Here is a 19,103-nt window from a genome sequence, read left to right on the forward strand (position 1 = left end):
CACTATAGAGTGGCGAATGTTTGCCTGCCCTCACACCATAATTAATTTTAAAAACTCAACTGTAAAATGAAGATATCTGTGAAAAGAAACAAAAATGAACAGAATAATCATCAGTGCCTATGAATAACAAGCATGAAATTCAGGTGGTGTGTATGTGTATGTAAGATTAATTTTAAGCTACCATGCTAGCTCCTTAGTATCCTGGCCCAAAGTAAGTTAAATGAACCAGACATCAAATGAACAGTTCAGCTCTTCCAAATCACTTTCAGTTTCCCTAACAGTCCAGGCTCTTTTCCCTTTCATGGCGTTCACACATGCTGTTTTTCACACCAAGTAATTTCTAGTCATCTCTGAGAACTCACTTCAAATGACAATCTCTAGTTTTCTTACCTGTACACTACAACAATTTAATAATATATATTTTTATTTTCTCCAATAGTTTAGAAATATGGCTCATTGTCATAATGTGCACATGCTAAATACTTATCCTATATAATATATGGCTAATATGCAAATCGAACGATCTTCTGAATGTCCAGTCGCTATGATTCACACTGACCACCAGGGGGCAGACGCTCAATACAGAAGCTTCCCTCTGGTGGTCAGTGCACTCCCACAGAGGGAGTGCCGCTCAGCCAGAAGCTGGGCTCATAGGTGGCAAGAGCAGTGGCGGTGGTGGGAGCCTCTCCCGCCTCTGCAGCAGTGCTAAGGATGTCCAACTGCCAGCTAAGGCCTGCTTCCTGTGGGGAGCGGACCTAAACCGTCAATCAGACATCCCATCAGGGCTCCCTGGCTGGGCTGATCCCCCGCCCTCTCCCCAAGTGCTTACATTTTGTGCACTGGGCCTCAAGTAAATTATAAAACAATGATAATTTAAATGACAGTGTCTATATTTTCCCACATCTATTATAGGAAAAGGGAGAGTTTCAGATTACCAACAAGTGAGGGTGGGCTCAAGAAGCTACACTCTGGGGTGAAATTATTTGCTGGTATCATCAAACTATGGATAGCTGGGAGAAAATTGCTGCTCAAGACTTCATTCCTTGCTTTCCTGGGAAATGTTTTCATCTTTAGTGTTAAAAAAAATTATAATCCACATAGTTTCAAACATAAAACAGAGCCAACGTGACCAAAAAGTACTTTTGATTCAAATGCAGTAGTAATAATACATTCAACTGAGAGTAAACTAGAACATTCTTGGTGTTCATGAAATTAATATATTTGAGATTCAGATTTGGATCAGCCAGTAATTAATTGTGCCATGCTCAACAGGTCCTGTGCCCTGTCTGGTATTCATGTTTCTTGTCTGGAAGTGAGAGGTCCAAACTCCTCATCAATTAGCTGCCTATTCTCCACCAGTACCCTCTTACAAACCTATGATTTCTGGATGATTGGAGCTCTGTCTATTCACACTGAGTATAAAAGGCTTTTGGTAAAAGGTTGGAATAAATTCTTGATTGTAAAGTATTCACCATATCTTTTTGTATAAATAATTCAGTAGAGTCAATTAAAGTTTAGTATTCTTTCTAGTATAAATATTTTGAAATTGTTTCATCTCAAAACTGTTTTGTATGCCATTTAATCTCACAGGTAAGTCAGAAATCTATTTAGACATAAATAGATGAGTCTAGGATAAGTTTTGTTTATGAGAACAAGGTCTACCTGGTCATCAGTAGAGTGTTATTTCTTGACAGGGGACTTTTTCTTGTTTTGAGAACAATGGAAAATAAATATTTGTTTATTTCCAGCAGACCTAACATACAGTCTATTTCTGGCTTTGTGGCCAAGGCCTCCCCCTATTTCTTCTGTAAATGTTATAGGAATTGATATACCTAAAGTTTTGTTTGCTTGTTTTTCTTTATAATAGGCTAAAGTAAGACATTCCCATTATAATAAAAGGTTCACATTGATTTTATTCATCCTTAATTTCTAACCCAAGTATTAACAAACTAGAGGCCTGGTGCAGAAATATTTGTGCATTGGGGGGGGGTCCCTCAGTCTGCCTGCCCCCTCTCAGAGTCTGGGAGCCCTCAGGGGATGTCCTACTGATGGCTTAGGCCTGCTCCCCATGGAGGAGACTGGGCCGATCAGGGGACAGCGCCACCCCCATCACCCCACTGCTGCTGTCACTGCTGGCCACCATGGCTGCCAGCCCTCGGTACTCGCTGCTTAGCACTGGCCCTGCCCCCATCCACTGGTGGGTGGGGGGCAATCTGGGGCCAGGCTGGCTGGGGGAGGGGCTGTGGGAGTTTGAGGCACAGCAGGTCGCAACCCTTCCAACTTCTGTGTGGAGGTGTGGTGCCGGGACCGGACCCATGCTGCTGCCTCTGTGGCTGCCTCTGTGTAAGGGGCAGCACTGGGACTGGACTGTGCAGCCCCCTCTCCCACTGCCTCTGCAAAACGGGCTGCCGTGCTGGAATGGCCTGTGCTGCTGCCTCTCCTGCACCACCGCCTCTCCCACACTGCTGGCCCTTGGCCCTCACAGCCACCGCACCTCCAGCCCTCAGCCCTCGCAGCCGCCATGGCTGCCAGCCTCAGCCTTGCAGCTGCTGCAGCTTTGTCAGGAAGGATGTCCAGAAGATGTCCGGTCTATCTGGTCTAATTAGCATATTACCCTTTTATTAGTATAGATTTCTTTTAGCGCTATAGCTTCTTATTTTGACAGTTTACAACTCATCGTATGCAATTGCATAATTACACAATTGCTGCAAAATGAGATACCAGCCCTCTTTAGTTTGCATAAGAATTATTTTATTAGCCATATGTGTGTGTGTGCATGTGTGTATGTGTGTGAAGAATCAGCAAAAATTTGATTTTCATGAAAGCAGAATATAATAATTTCTGACTGAATGTGATCATTGTTTTTATCATTATCATAAGAGCAACCATTTTAGCACATTATTTTCCAGATCATATGCTGTGTATTTTACATTTATCCTCTTATTCAATTCTCATAATAAGCCTGCAATGTATTAAGCATTATCCCTCAAAACAAAAAAATGTTCTAATACTTTAAAGAGATAAATCAACATGTACTCATATGAAGTTTATATATAAGCCCACTGTTTTAATTTTTTTCTAGAGTAAGAGACATAAATAAATAAAACATTAAAAATGTGCTTAATTATTAAGTGACTGGACAGGTTATACAGTTGACTCATGTTTAATAGCATTTATAAAAACTTAATAAATGAGTCATTACATATTTCTGAGAGAACTCTTATCAGAGTTTCGTTTCTTTTTATTAAGATGACCCTAATGCCTATTTAAAAAGGTATTTTTTAATTGTAAAACTCATCATCTCCCCCAGAGAAAAATTCTTGGAGTCAGGTGACTTTTACACTTTAAGCCCTCGAAATAAATACAACAAATCTGATAGTACACTTTTTTTCTGAGCTACTGAACTACTCACCCTGTCCTAGCTGCTATGTACAACAAATTTTCTGAATAAACATGCATTGTGTATATGTGTACACACATTGTGTACTGCATCAATACATTTTAAAGTAATAACTCGACTACTCTGATTATTGGGAAAGAAATCTTTTAGCATTTCCACCCCATTTGGACCCACAGGTTTGGATGTAAAAGCACCGGAAATAATAAACGCAGAACTTAAGAGGAATTATGCAGGTGGCAGGCCTTTAAATTCAAGTAACAGAAATACCGAGTCTCCCTGGCTGGGTAGCTCACATGGTCCTCATATGCCAAGATTGCGGGTTCCGTCTCCTGGTCAGGCATATATAAGAATCAACCAATGAATCCAATGAATGCATAAATAGATGGAATAACACATATATCTCTCTCTCTCTCTCTCTCTTTCTCTCTCTCTCAAAGATGGAATAACACATCTCTCTCTCTCTCTCTCTCATCAAAATCAATAAAAATTAAAAAAAAAATGCTGAGATGTGGGAAAAGATTGACTGCCTTTTTGCCTGTGTTGATGCTGATTCTGCTGGATTTTCAGAGGGTGCTTATTCTTCCTTGTCTATTCTGCACATAAGTGATATTTCCTGCATCTCTAAAACTAAAAGACCAATTTGCTCTAACAATGTCTTCTTCCTTTGATAGAGAATTATGAAGTTTAACATTTGGGGACTTAACCTTTGTATAAGATTTCATCTAAGAAAACCATTTTTAAATTAAATTTATTAGGGTGGCATTGTTTAATAATGTTATATGAGTACAATTTTATAATAGATCATCTGTATATTCCATTGTGTGCTCAACACCTAAAGTCCAGTTTCTTTCTGTCACCATATATTTAACTCCCTTTACCCTCTTCATCTTCTCTCTATCCTCCTCCCCTCTGGTAAGCACCATACCATTCAGTATCTATAAGTTTGGTTGTTTATTTTTTTTTTGTTTCTTTTTGTTTTATATCGCATGTATGAGTGAAATCATATAGTTCTTGTCCTTTTCTGTATGATTTATTTCAATTAGCATGGCACTCCCAAGATCCATCCATATTTCTTTTTATGGTTGAGTATTATTCCATTGTATACATGTACCACATCTTTATCCAATCATCTATCAAAGGACACTTAGGTTATTTCCATATCTTAGCTGTTGTGAATAATGGTGCAATGAACTAGGGCTACATATATCTTTAGAAATAAATGTTTTCAAAAATTTCAGGTAGATACCCATAGAGGGATTTTGGGGTCATATGATAACTTTATTCTTAATTTTTTTTAGGAACTTCCATACCATTTTCCATAGAGACTGCACCAATTTATATTCCCATCAGCGATGTATAAGGGTCCCTTTTTCTTCACATCCTCTGCAACACTTGTTATTTATTATCTTATTGAAAACTAGGGGCCCAGTGAACGAATTTATACACTTTGAAAGGAATTGTGGGCCGCGAGGCTGTGGTGGGCACAGGAGTGGGTCTTGGCCCACCTTCTGCACCCCCGCCTGGCCCCTCCTGCCCCAGCTCCCCATACCCTGTCTGCCAGCAACCCTGCTCCCACTGCCGCCACTCCGACATGATGACAGCGCTGGTCCCCACTTGCACCAGCTGATGGTGCAGAGCAATTGGGGCTGGCTCCAGCAGCGGGTACAAGCAGGGCTGGCACATCAGCATGTGCTAGTGGCGGCTGCTGCCCGATTGCCCCTCAGGAGCAGGGGGAGGTGGAGAAGCCTTCAGGGGCAATCGGGGCCAGCAGCCACCACAAGCACCTGCTGACAGCACTGAGTGATTGGGGCTGGTGCCGGGCGCTGGCAGTGGGTGCAAGTGTGGCTCTGGTGCCAGCAGTGGGTGTGAGCGGGGCCAGTGCGGGCAGCAGGTGTGAGCACCTGGCAGGACTGCAGCGTGCGGGAGCAAAGAATTTTCAGTAACCACCAGAGGCTCACCCCAATGACAGCAACTGGTGCCCCACCTTGGACTGGCACTCCTGCTCTACTATCCTGCTGTGGCTGATGCCTGCCATGTTCTGTGCTCTGCCGCCTGCTGCCGATGCCTGCCATGTTCTGCGTGCACCCCCTAGCGCATGTCATAGCGACTGGTTGTTCGATTGTTTGGTTGTTCCGCTGTTCGGTCTATTTGCATATTAGGGTTTTATATATATAGACTAGAGGCCCAGTGCACAAAATGCATACACAGGGGGGTGCCTTCAGCCCAGCCTGCATCCTCTTGCAATCTGGGACACCCCTCTCACAATCCAGGACCGCTGCCTCTTAACTGTTCACCTGCCTGCCTGCCTGATCGCCCCTAACCACTCTGCCTGCCTGCCTGATTGCCCCTAAATACTCTGCCTGCCTGCCTGATTGCCCCTAACCACTCTGCCTGCCTGATTGTCCCCTAACCACCTCTGCATCGGCTCCCGCCACAGTGGCTACATCAGGAAGGACGTCCGGAATGATGTCCAAAAGGTAGTTTGGCTGTCCAGTCTAATTAGCATATTATGCTTTTATTATTATAGATAGCTGTTGTAACAGGTGGGAGAGGGTACCTTGTGGTTTTGATTTGCATTTCCCTTATATCGAGTGAAGTAGAGCATCTTTTCATATTTGTTGGCCATCCGTATTTCTTCTTAGAGAAAGTATTTGTTCAGGTCCTCTGCCCATATTTTAAGTGGATTGTTTGTTTATGGTGGTGTTGAGATATATAAATTCTTCATATATCTTAGGTATTAGCCCGTTATCAGAAGTATCACTTGCAAATATCCTCTCCCACTTGGTTAGTTGATTTTTGTTTCGTTGATGGTTAATTTTGCTGTACAGAAGCTTTTAATTCGATGTAGTTCCCTTTATTTACTTTTGCTTTTATTTTCCTTGCCTTTGGGGTCAAGTTAAAAAAAAACAAAAAACCTCTTTCAGACCAAGGTCCATAAGTTTAGTAACAATGGTAACAATGTTTCCTTCTATGTATTTTATTGTTTCAGGCCTTATCATCAAATCTTTAATCCATTTTGAATTAACTTTTACATATGGTATCAAATAGTAGTCTAGTTTTGTTCTTTTGCATGTGGCTTTCTAATATTTCCAACATCATTTATTGAATAGGCTTTCTTTCTCCATTGTACCTTTTTGGCTCCTTTGTTAAATATTGTTTGACAATATATATGTGGGTTTATTTCTGGACTCTCAATTCTGTTGCATTGGTCTGTGTGTCTATGTTTCTGAGAATATCATACTGTTTTGATTATTGTAGCTTGTAGTATAGTTTGAAGTCAGGGAATGTGATACCTTTGTTTCTGTTCTTTTTTCTCAGGATTACTATGGCTATTTGGGGTCTTTTGTGGTTTCATAACAATCTGAATATCTTTTGTTCTGTTTCTGTGAAAAATGCTATTAAAATTTTTGTGGGGGTTGGATTAAATCTGTATTTTGCTTTAGGTAATATGGCCATTTTAACAATGATAATTCTCCAATCCCTTAACATAGAACATTTTTCCATTTTTTTTATCTTCTTTAATTTCTTTCAACAGTCTTGCAGTTTGCAGTATATAGATCCTTCCATTTCTCTGTTAAGTTTATTCCTAGGTATTTTATCCTTTTTGTTGAAATTGTAAATGGGATCTTTTTACATTTCTTTTTCTGATATTTCATTGTTAGTTTGTAGAAACACAACAGATTTCTGAATATTAATTTTTTATTTTGCAAATTTACTGTATTTGTTTATTGTTCCTAATAGTCTTTTGGTGGAGTCTTTAGGGTTTTTTATACATAGAATAATGTCATCTGAAAATAATGACAGTTTTACTTCTTTATTCCAGATTACATTCTTTCTCTTGCCTGATTGCTCTCATAGGACTTCCAGAACTATGTTGAATAACAGTGGTGAGATTGGGCAAACTTGTCTTGCTCCTAATTTTAGAGAAAAAAACTTTCAGTATTTTACCATTGAGTGTGATATTAGATAAAGTTTGTCATGTATGGCCTTTGTTATATTGAGGTACTTTCCTTCTATGCCCAGTTTATTGAGTGTTTTAATAATAAATGGATGCTGTAGCTTAACAAATGTTGAATCACCCTTTCATCTCTGGAGTGGATCCCACTTGATTATGATGTATTATATTTTTAATGCATTGTTATAGTTGATTTTCTAATATTTTGTTTAGGATATTTGCATCAAAGATATTGGTCTACAACTTCTTTTTTGTTGTTGTTGTAGTCCTTGCTTGGTTCTGGAATTAGGGTAATGTTGGCCTCATAAAATGAGTAAGTACTCCATTTTAAATTTTTTGGAAGAGTTTGAAAAGTTTGTGTGTTAAATCTTCTTTGAATGGTAGAATTCATGAGTGAAGTAATCTGATAATCATCTTTTGTTTTGGGGAGTTTTTTATTACTGTTTGATTTTCCTACTATTGGTCAGTCTATTTAGGTTTTCTAATTCTTCATGATTATATAAATATAGGAAGATTATATATTTTTCAGAATTTATCCACATCTTCAATGTTATCAAATTTGGTTGCAAATAACCTTTCATAGTATTCTTGAACATTCTTTTGTATTTCTGTGGTGTCCATTTTAACCTCTACTCTTTTTTCTGATTTTATTTATTTGAGTCATTTTTCCTTAATGAGTCTAGCCAGAGATTTTTCAATTTCATACATATTTTCAAAGAACCATCTCTTTGTTTCATTAACTTTCTCTGTTGTCTTTTTGTTCTCTATTTCATTTAATTGTGCTCTATTTTTTTATTTCCTTTCTTTTACTGACTTGGACTTCATTTATTCTTTTTTTAGTGCTTTAGGCACAATGTTAGATTATTTAAGGTTTTTCTTGAGGAAACACATTATATTTAGCATAGAAAGTAATAGAAACTCATGAGAGATGACTAGCAGAAATCACTAGATTAAGGTATGTGTTCCTTAAAAATATTATATACCTGAGGAAATGGCTGTATTATCACTATTTCTATCGTGAAATGAAGCAGATGAACATGGTAATTATAGTAATTTCATATTCTATGCCAAATCCTTCTACCAAACACGTACAAACTTTTAAGAGTACTAATAAAGCATTTTTAAGCCTAATGTAGTAACCAAATCTGAATGTCCAGTCCAGTCCTTCCTCCCATGCAGCAGACTTGTATTTAAACTTGGCACCTACTTCTAAATACCTCCAAATTTTCTTAAATTTAATGCTGTTAAAAAACAACTCATGTACTCTATGTATATCCCTTCCAGTTTTCTAGAAATAGAATTTTATATTTCTTTAAACAACTGACCAAGACACTCCCCTACCACCACCACTTTTTATCTTAGACATGCGAGGCAGCCACTTTTCTGAGGAGAAGGGATAATGGAATACAGATGGTCTAGTCTCATTTGATTTTGTTTGGTTGTTGTTGCTCCTGTGGTTGTTTCCTGGAAAGGTCCTGAATCTCTACAGCATCTTTAACTCCCTGCGCCTAGGAGATTGAAGTCACTGAAGAATGGTCAAGCCATTTTGTATTGAAGCCAAGGAGCAGTGGTTGAATTCTTATTATAAAGTACTATACAATAAATGCTTACAGTTCAAGAATAATTGAGAAACTTACTGGGGACAACAAGTTCTCAATCTCACAGATGAGGCAGATCTACAAGCAAGAAATTAACATAGATCAAAGGCATCATGGATGAGGCTCCTGAATCAGAAATCTTGGCTAATTCATATATTCACCCTAATGAAAAGAAGTAGGTCCTAAATTAGTTATAATTCCTTTAGACATCTATCAAGAAGATTTATTTAAAAACGTGCCTGACATAACCCATTTAATTCTGTAGTTAATTTTTTAATTTTAATTTTTATGTTGATTGTAAATAATGTTTATCTATTAACTTCATGGTCAGTTATAAGATTTTTTAATTTGAATTCAGAAATCCTTCAAAACTGTGAACTACTGTAAAATATTTAGCCAGTCATTCTCAATATTTCTCCAGCATATTATTACAATGCAAATTACATTTGGTGGTTGATAAATTTATTCTGTTTACTCATTTGATGAGATGAAAGAGTAACAAATAACTTCCTAGATGTAATTGCAACTTTCCAAAGGTTAAATGAATACTTTACTATTAGGAAGTGTTTACTGGTATAATAAAGAAATGAACATTTGTGATCTCAATGAAAAGAATACCTTAATTTAAGAAGTAAAATGATTCTAATATTTCAAATGTTTATTTCTGTTAAGGTAAGCACACTCAACAAGTGTTTTGTCTACATGTCATTGATATGCAAATAACTATGTTTAATTTAGCTCTTTTCTTAAAATTTCATATGCCCTAAAATAATTTCAGAAGTCCAACTTACAAAATCTTTGCAATTCATTGATGAATGTTTAAGAAACAAAAAATTTCAAGAATATAATTTTTTTATTACTTGCCTTAGAGTAAGTTCTGTAGTGGATAATTTTAGGAAATAATCTCTTAGATACAACTAAATCAATGTTGCCTAAATGTTTTCTGTTACTTACACCCAGGATATACAGCTGAAATGAATGCCTGGAAGTAATACACTAATGATCAGCATAGCTACTACACTTCATTTTTAATGCCCATTTTGTGTTATTTTAGGTGCTTATAAACCATTTTCATGATAAAAAATAAAATGCATTATTGCCATATTTTTTTTCATTGTCAGCATGGTTAGCAGCCTTGTGCTGTACTTCCAGATGAAGATAAAATGTGCAACATCATCACACCACACACTGTGACATTAACTTACAACTGAGCACCAGTAAGAAAATATAAAAGGCATTTTCTTAAGAATATGCTTATGCTTAAAACCAATTTAACTTTATCAAAAAATCTTTGTTTCCAAATAAAGAAGCAAATATTCCATTAAGAACAGAGGCCTAACATGTGAATGCCATTTACATGATTAAGCAGTGATAACACACTGTTCTGCATTTAATTCCCACACACGGTATTGAACCAAATGTGAAACTGATACTTTGGTGACATTAAATATCCATAGCTTTGAAATGTGCTGCCAGTTAATTACTACCAAAGCCATGTGCTTCAGAATTTTCTATTCACCTCTATTCTGAAGCTCTTACTATGATGCTAAGACAAGGACATTAAAGTGATACAAAACTGTGTAAAGGAGGGAAGCATTTAAAAATCTTCTGCAGAGGGGAAGGGGTGGGAGAAACCGGATAAAAATCTCATGCATACTAATCGCAAAGTTGGGCACATTAACAGAAATGAAACTGATCTCTGACTCAAAAATGAGATTCAGAATTCCTGTTCAAAATTGTATTGTTAGCAGTATGACAGGTTCCAAGCCATGAGCATAACCCAACACATATTTAAATCATTAACATCACTCTTCTACTCTAAACAGAATGGAATGGATGATTTAACTGATAATTATGTCAGAAATTAACCAATGCTGGAAAAAACTTTCATTTGGGATCTCCTGTTGATTTCAAGTTGAACATGACTGCTCTGTTCCATTCAAAGCACCAAAGACCAAATGTATATAAGCAAAAATTACTTACGTGGAGAGTCTGATTTCTCTTGCCAGCATGTCACAATGATGTAAGAAAAGAAGGAAAAGGACAAGTTAGGCCTGTTGACCAGATCGCTTTCCCATATTAACAGCTAGAACACTTGGAGCCAATTTATTTGACCAGCTGCCAACTCAAAAATGCTTCGATCTTTAGGACATGCCTTGTTGTTCCTTTCCTTTTTGTTGTGTAATAATACAATAATGAATTATCCCTGTCCAATAAAAATGTGGGAAATTATACAGGTTTATTATAAAGATAAATCATCTGTGATGTCACCACCCAAAAAAGCCATCCATAAACTTTGGTGTGTATCCTTCTAGACTCCTTACTCCCCACCCCTACTCTGCCACCCAATGTCCTCAAGCCTTCACTCTGCTAAGTAAAGACTTTACTAAAAGTTTTGAAACAGCAACAAAAGGTGAAGCAAGGATAAGAACTCAAATATTATCTACACTTTTTTTTGTTAGGCCATAGGATTGATGATGTCTCATTTTAAAATATATTGATCAGATCAAGAAAGTTAAGGTTATTGACTCCATAAAAATCATATTGAAAACCATTTTAAGCATATTGTCTTTAGAAAATATTAAAGGATATGTATTTCTTTATCTGTTGGTAAGCACCACCTTCTACTGCATAAACCTGAGAAGTAAACTTCTCATGCACAGCAAGGAGGAAGATCAATCACTAAGGGTTTGGGGTACTTGGGAAAATTTAAACCTATTTACAATGTCAAGCCAGGCATTACAGCAGCTGTTATTATTAGTTTTAAACCATTGAACAAATGTTTTGTAGTTGATTTCTACCCCTCTGTTCACTTAAACTGGTGAGCTGGAGTAGATCACAGAGATCCCTGAATGTTGACATAGTATTCTACAGTATGAACACACCACTGTTTACTTTACAATTCCTTCATTCACACTCAGTAACTCTCAATATTTTCCTTTGAGAAAAATGCTAGTGAAAAAACTAACTTGGCCATCAGCATTGTATTTCCATAAGCGATCGTTTTTCAACTTTTCTCAGACTGGTGAGTGTGATGTGCAATCTTGTCTTTAAATTGTTAACCACAGATTAGATTTGCTAGTTAATAACCTTAAAATCAATGGAATAGAAGAGTATATATTCTTGTATCTGAATTATTTTGATCATCTTTGTATCTGTGAGATTTATCTATGTTGTTGCATTTGTTTGTTTACATTTGCTGTGTATTTCAAAGACTATCCTACAGTTGATGGACTTTTGAGCTGTTTCCACTTTTGAATTAATATGAATAATGCTAATATGAATATAACATTCATGTTTTGGTGAATATATGAACTAACTTTTGGGAGTTTATAACTTAAATGTGAAATTACTGGGTCATGAGCAAAGAGTAGGTTTAACTTTAGTAGATATTGCCAGTGCTCTAAAATGGCTATAAATATTTAAACTCACACCAGCAATTTATGTTATAATTTTGATGCTATAGTGACAATTGTACATTTTATTTTTCAATTGTTTTATACTATTATATGAAAATACCATTGATATTTTAAATACACCTTGTTCTCAGTTACCTTGTCTAAATCATTAAATAAATCTAATAATTCCTATCATTTTAAAATTTCCTACTTATATAATTATGTTATATAAAATAATAATTTTTTTTTCTTAAATTTTGAATGCTTTGATAGTTTTGTTTTTTTATGTAGCTTTGGGAACTGACTAGGACCTTCAGTACCCTATTGAGTGAAATGGTGACAAGGGACATTCTTATGTACATAACTCAAGGAAAAATACTGAATATTTCATCATTAAGTAAAGTACTATAATTCATCACTAAGTATGAAAATATGTTGTCAATATAGTTCATCAGTTTAAAACTGTACTGTACACCAGAATCTAATACAAAATAACAGTGAATGTAAACTGTAATTGGAAAATAAAATAAAAATCTCCTATTCTTAGATTACTTAGAGTTTTTGTCATAAATTTTTGTAAAATTTATATGTATATATTGATAGTATCCATTTATTTTTCATAATTTTGTTATGAGATTTATATTTTTCATAAATATAAATATGTGTGAATTATATTTTAATCCAATCTTAACATACCTAGAATTCATCCTAGTTCTTGGCTATACAACTGTATTTCATATTTTATTATTGACATACAATTTTTGCATCTATGATCATGAGAAATAATGAGATGTTAGCCTGTAATTTTTTTAAAATGGTTTTGCCACATTTTGGCATGAGAACCATGCTGGCTTTGTGAGTTGGTGAGTCCCCTTTTTATTTATAATCTCTAAAAGAGATGGAATAAGGTTGATATGCCTTCCTTAAAAAATTGGAAGAATATACTAGTTAAGGCTCTGAATTCTCTTTTGAGAATGTTTTTAATTAAAGATTTATTTTTTAACAGGTGCAAGACCATAGAATTTTTTTTTATTATTTCTACTGTGTTGGTTTTGTTTTTACTTTTTTTAGGGCTTTTGCCCATTTTTAAATTGGATTGTTTGATTTTTGGTGTTAAGTTTTATGTTTTTTATAAATTTTTTGATATTAACTTTTTATCAGATGTATCATTGGTGAATATATTCTCCCATTCAATATGTTGTCTTTTAATTTTTTTGATGGTTTCCTTTTCTGTGCAAAAGCTTTTTAGTTTGATGTAGTTCCATTTGTTTATTTCTTCATTTGTTTCCCTTGCCCTTTGGAGGTGTATTAGAAAAAATATTGCTACAGGAAATATCCAAGATTTTACTGCCTATGTTATCTTCTAGGATTTTTATGGTCTCAAGTCTAACATGTAAGTCTTTTTTAAAAAGATTTTTTAAATTGATTTTGGAGAGAAAGGGAGAGAGTCTTTGATTGGCTGCCTGCTGCATGCCCCCTACCAGGGATCAAGCCCTCAACCTAAGCATGTGAATGGAACTGGTGAAGGTGCACTGGATGACACCGAACCAACTGAGCCACACAGGCCTGGGCTAACATTTAAGTCTTCAATCTAATTTTAGTTTATTCTTGTATATGGTGTAAGAAGGTGGTCTAGTGTCATTTGTTTGCATGTATCTGTCCAGTTTTCCCAAGACTATTTGTTGAATGGATTGTCTTTACTCTATTGTGTGTTCTTGCCTCCTTTGTCAAGTATTAATTGACCATAAAGGCATGGATTTATTTCTGGCTCTTGATTATTTTCCATTGATCCATATGTCTGTTTATATGCCAGCAGCATGCTGTTTTGATTACTATGGACTTGTAGCCTATTTGTGTTCGTTTTAGCCACATTTGTTTTTCAAGGAGTCTGACAATTTTTATTTAAATTTTCAAATGTATTAGCATACAGTTTTTTTATTTTGATATGTTATTTTATTTGCCTTTTTTGTAGAATTTTATTCATCCAATGGGTAATTTGCATTTTCTTTTTTCTTGTTCAGTCATGCTGATAATTCATCAAATTTATTAATATTTTAAATAAGTCATTGCTTTTAGAATGTCTATTATGCATTTCTTTCTTATTTCACTGATTGTGCTAATATCTTTATCTTTTCCTATTACTTTATTTGCTAAAATTTTTTTCTTCTTTAAATCGTAGCTTAGATTGTTGATTTTCAACCTCTCTTCTTGTCCTTTATATTAATTTAAAGCTGTAGTTCACCCCAATCACTGCTTTAGTTGTATCTCATGTTTTAAAATGACGTATTTCAACTTGTATGGATATATGCATAACCCATAGAAACAGACAATAGGGTGGTGAAGGCCTGAGGCAGGTGGCAAGGGTGGATTAGAAGGGGTCAATGGGGGAAAAAGAAGACATATTTAATGTTTTCAACAATAAATATTAAAGAAATGGGAAAATAAATAAATAAAATGACATATTTCAAATAATATGTAGCACAGTATTATTTCTCATTTTTATGTAGAAATAAAATAAATAATATAATGACACCTTGATAAAAATATGTGATATATTGATACTATTTGAATAAGCACACCTCTCAGCAAGCTTTAGATTATAACACATAGGATCCCAGTTCTGTTTGTCTTGAAGGAAAGCATTTTCCCTATTTTCAGAGACAAATAAGAAAGGCCAAGACTGTGGTTTGCTGTGATAATTATCATATTGAAACATAAACCATTTCCCAAGGCAATATATATAATTTTCCAGTTTTTCCCTGGCAAAGGGACCAAATCAAGGATACCATGTCTGGATTTTTGCCAAGGAAACCATTGGATTTAATGACATTATTTTATAGATAGAGAATCTAAGAAGCATTCTGATAGACAAGTACTAGTATGTTATGTCCCTGGTTCATTCTTGAAATTACAATTTAGCAAAGTTAATCTATGATACTTTATGTAGTATACAGTAGCCTGGAATGGTTAATGTATTATCCAGCACTTAACTATTATAAACAGTGCTTGAGCAGAAAAAATATTACCAGAAAGAAATGCAAGATTTGATTACTGTCAGAGCTGAAGACACATACTCACCCCTCTGTAAATGAAATGAAAACCAACAAGGAAGGTCTAAATCTCAAACAATTACAATGAAATGCATTTAAACGTCAAGTTTGCACATTACATCATATGGCAGAGCATTCTGTCTTGTACAGAGCACCAGAGAAAAATCTCTCAACTCAGATAAGGCTCTAGATTATCACTCTATTGGATCAAAATAAATTATAACTTTATTCCACCATTAAATCCGCTAACTTACTTAGGACTTAACCCTTTCTATCATCTATCAGTATGAGGTCATTAGTCTTTATTACCTGCTCAAACCATTTGTCTTTCTATTACCGATAATTATCCAAAGGTGCCCTTTTTCTGCCCTTTTATTTCCAGTAAGTCAGCTCTAATTACCAGTTTCCTGTCTGCAACATCACTGCATCACTAAGAGCAATAGACTTTTATCAGCCTGTCCTATATAATAAAAGGCTAATATGCAAATTATTCCCCCTGGGAGTTCCACCAACAGGGAGTTCGACCACTCTCTATGATGTGTGCTGTCCACCAGGGGATGGGGCAGAACGAAGGAAGGCCCTGGCTGGCAGCCTGCAGCCAAGGGAAGGAAGGCCCTGATCAGGCCTGATCGCTGGCCAGGCCTAGGAACTCCATGCGCCAGGCCTCTAGTAGAGTTAATATTAGCCATAATGACAGAGCTTTCAATATTCTAAAACCAAATTCATTTTACAGCTCTATGGTTAGTTGTAACAGTGATAATTCCTGTACAATTACATTAACATATATTTTACTAAATGTGTAAAAAATTTGTCCAGATAATTTTTGCTCATAATTTTAATATTCTTCACCATTTCCATTAATCAATGACAGATAGAAATAACAAGAAATGCTATTCATATTTGAACTATGTCTGCTCTGAATTGTGCTGGATATATACATACACATTCATGTACAAGGTATTCAGTTTTAATTCATTTCACCTTAATCTGACAAAAGATATCTTCATATTGACTTTTTGACACAATGACTAAGAACACTAGTTTCTTTTCCCCTTTTATTAACCATTCAGTTAAAGGAAAAGTTTGCAGAAACACTATCCCAAATGAAAAATAATAATTGGTGATAGATGAAGAGCAAGTGTTATCTATATTTAATGTAGTTTATTTTATAAGAAGACATTTAAAACCCTAGTATCTAATTGTTATTCAATTTGCATATGCAACTTCACTTCCATTGTGTAAATTAAATATAAGCAATTAATTTATTTTCTTTATGATAAAATTCAGACAACATAAAATGTGAAGTTAGGTTTCATTTATTTTTATCTGCATCTCAGTGTGAGGTATAAAGCAGGTTATTCTCACTTTGCAAGTGGAGAAATCAATGGAAAATAATGTTAATGATTACAATACATCTCAACTCCTTGTGATTTCTTACATATAGTTTGATCTTGTACCTTAGCACTGGTATCTGAACAAAAGAGCACAACTAAAACACAATAGATTTGTGTTGAGACTTCTTTGGGGCTCAATGAATTGATATAAAATAATTAATGAACTATGTAACCATAAGTAGGTAATCTATCCAATCTGGGCATTTAATCTTCATCTATTAATTGGTGATAACACCTAAATCAATTGAGTACAAAAATAAAATGATTAACCAATATAAAAGAGCTGTTCTAAGGGAAAAGCCTTCAAATGCTAACATACTGCTAAAACAAAGTTTGTTTTCTTTCTGACTGCTAGGGTGGGCCCATTCAAACTTTTCTTTTCATCCTCAACCACTTAAATCTTCCATCTCTACGCTTTTCCTAGCTCTACTCTGACAGGAAGGCCTTTTTTCTTCTTTGCAATCCAAATTCTTTCTATTCTTCATGACTCATTGCATTTATGTCTGTCTTAATTTTTCTATCTGCACTCACCTCTTTTATTTCAAACCCACTATCTTATGTTTTAGTCAAAAACAAAGGTGCTGTCTTTTTTGAGTAAGATTAATGTTTTTTACTCTAATTACAGTGAGACAGATTGGTAAAAGAGTTTCATGTTTACTTTATTTCATTCTTTATTCAAATACTGATTGAGTATTTATTAAGCATCAAGTTCTGTTTTTGCCCTCTTCATGAGAGCAAACAAAAATCATCAAGTGTGCCAAGTTCTGTTTTTGCCCTCTTCATGAGAGCAAACAAAAATTCCTGCCCTCGTAACATAGACACTTTGGTCAGCAGAAATGACAATGAAATAAATTATTAGTGAAATAGGAATTATGTCACATGGTGGTAAGTGCTATAGAGAAAAAGTAAAGCAGATCTAATATTAGAGAGGATGACATAATAATGCTTATAATGCAGAGACTGTTCATATTCACTCATACCCATCCCTGTCTTTTCCTGTAGCTAGATACATGATTATCCCATTAAAAAGTCTACAACTCCCCATCTCCCTCCTAATTGAGTGCAGTTGGTGATTAAATTCTGGTCAATGAGATATTAGATTAGTAGTAGCGTCAGCTGCTGAAATCCCTTTTTAGATGGCACGTGGCATATGCCCTTTGCTTTCTTTCTTCATCACCTTCTATACTTGGCTTCTTGATAAGGATGGCTGAAACTCTAGCCATAATCTTGGACCAGGATGAACAAGAGTCACATCCTAAGATCACAGAACAATAAAATGAAAGAAGCCTCGGTTTTAAGAAGTTCGTGGAATAGAACCACAATAACACCCTTGAATTTGCTAATTCTGGAATTTTTTGAGAGAGAAATACATGTTTATTTAATTGAAGCCATCTTTCTTTGAGGTCCCTATGATAAGCAGATGGACCTAATCTTAAGTGATATATGTATCTGAAGGTAGGATTTTAACTCACTGATAAATTATAGGGCTTGACATATTATTAAAGAGGAAAAGAGGGGTTTTCTGCATTTGCAGCTGAATCTGTATGAACACAATTTTAGGAGCTCGACAAAGAGACATTTGTTCACTCTTCATTCTTCCACTCATAGCAAAAATTCATAGATATTCAATTACAATTTCTTTTACCGTGAAACACTTTGGTAACTGATAGACAAAGTTTACTCAGTCGCGCCCCCGCCCCCCACATGAAGGTATAAAAAACAATCAAGCATGATTTCTAATTAAAGAGAAACATTGTAAAGTTGATACACACACCATACATTTCTCCTCCCACACTGAATTTGAAGCTCAGTTTATTCATATGCTCTTCTAAGATCAATGGACAAAGTAGCATGCTATGAATTTGACTTGATTCACATTCCATGAGGAAAATGCACACATCTACAGTTCTCAGGGCTTCTCAACCTTGAACAGCATTGAAAAATACAAATAACTTGAAGAAGAACCAAAAGAAACCCCACTTTTATTGTTTTGTTTAAATGTGTTTAGAAAACATAAAAAAGTCAAACTCCATGTGCTTATATCTCATACAACCATAAAGATCAAAGTAAATCTTCAATTTAAATTAAAACAAAATTTTGAAGTTAAAAGAATTTCAACAAAAACTATTAATTTAATGTGACAGATTATGTTACTTTGCTGAAACTCACTGGCTTCTTGAAACATACGTATGTACAACTTTTTTTATTGATTAAGTTATTACATATGTGTCCTTATCCCCACATTACCCCTCATCCCCTCCACTCATGCCCTCACCCCTCTGGTGTCTGTGTCCATTGGTTAGTCCTT

This window comes from Myotis brandtii, unplaced genomic scaffold (assembly GCF_000412655.1).
Source record: "Myotis brandtii unplaced genomic scaffold, ASM41265v1 scaffold38, whole genome shotgun sequence".
NCBI lineage: Eukaryota > Metazoa > Chordata > Mammalia > Chiroptera > Vespertilionidae > Myotis > Myotis brandtii.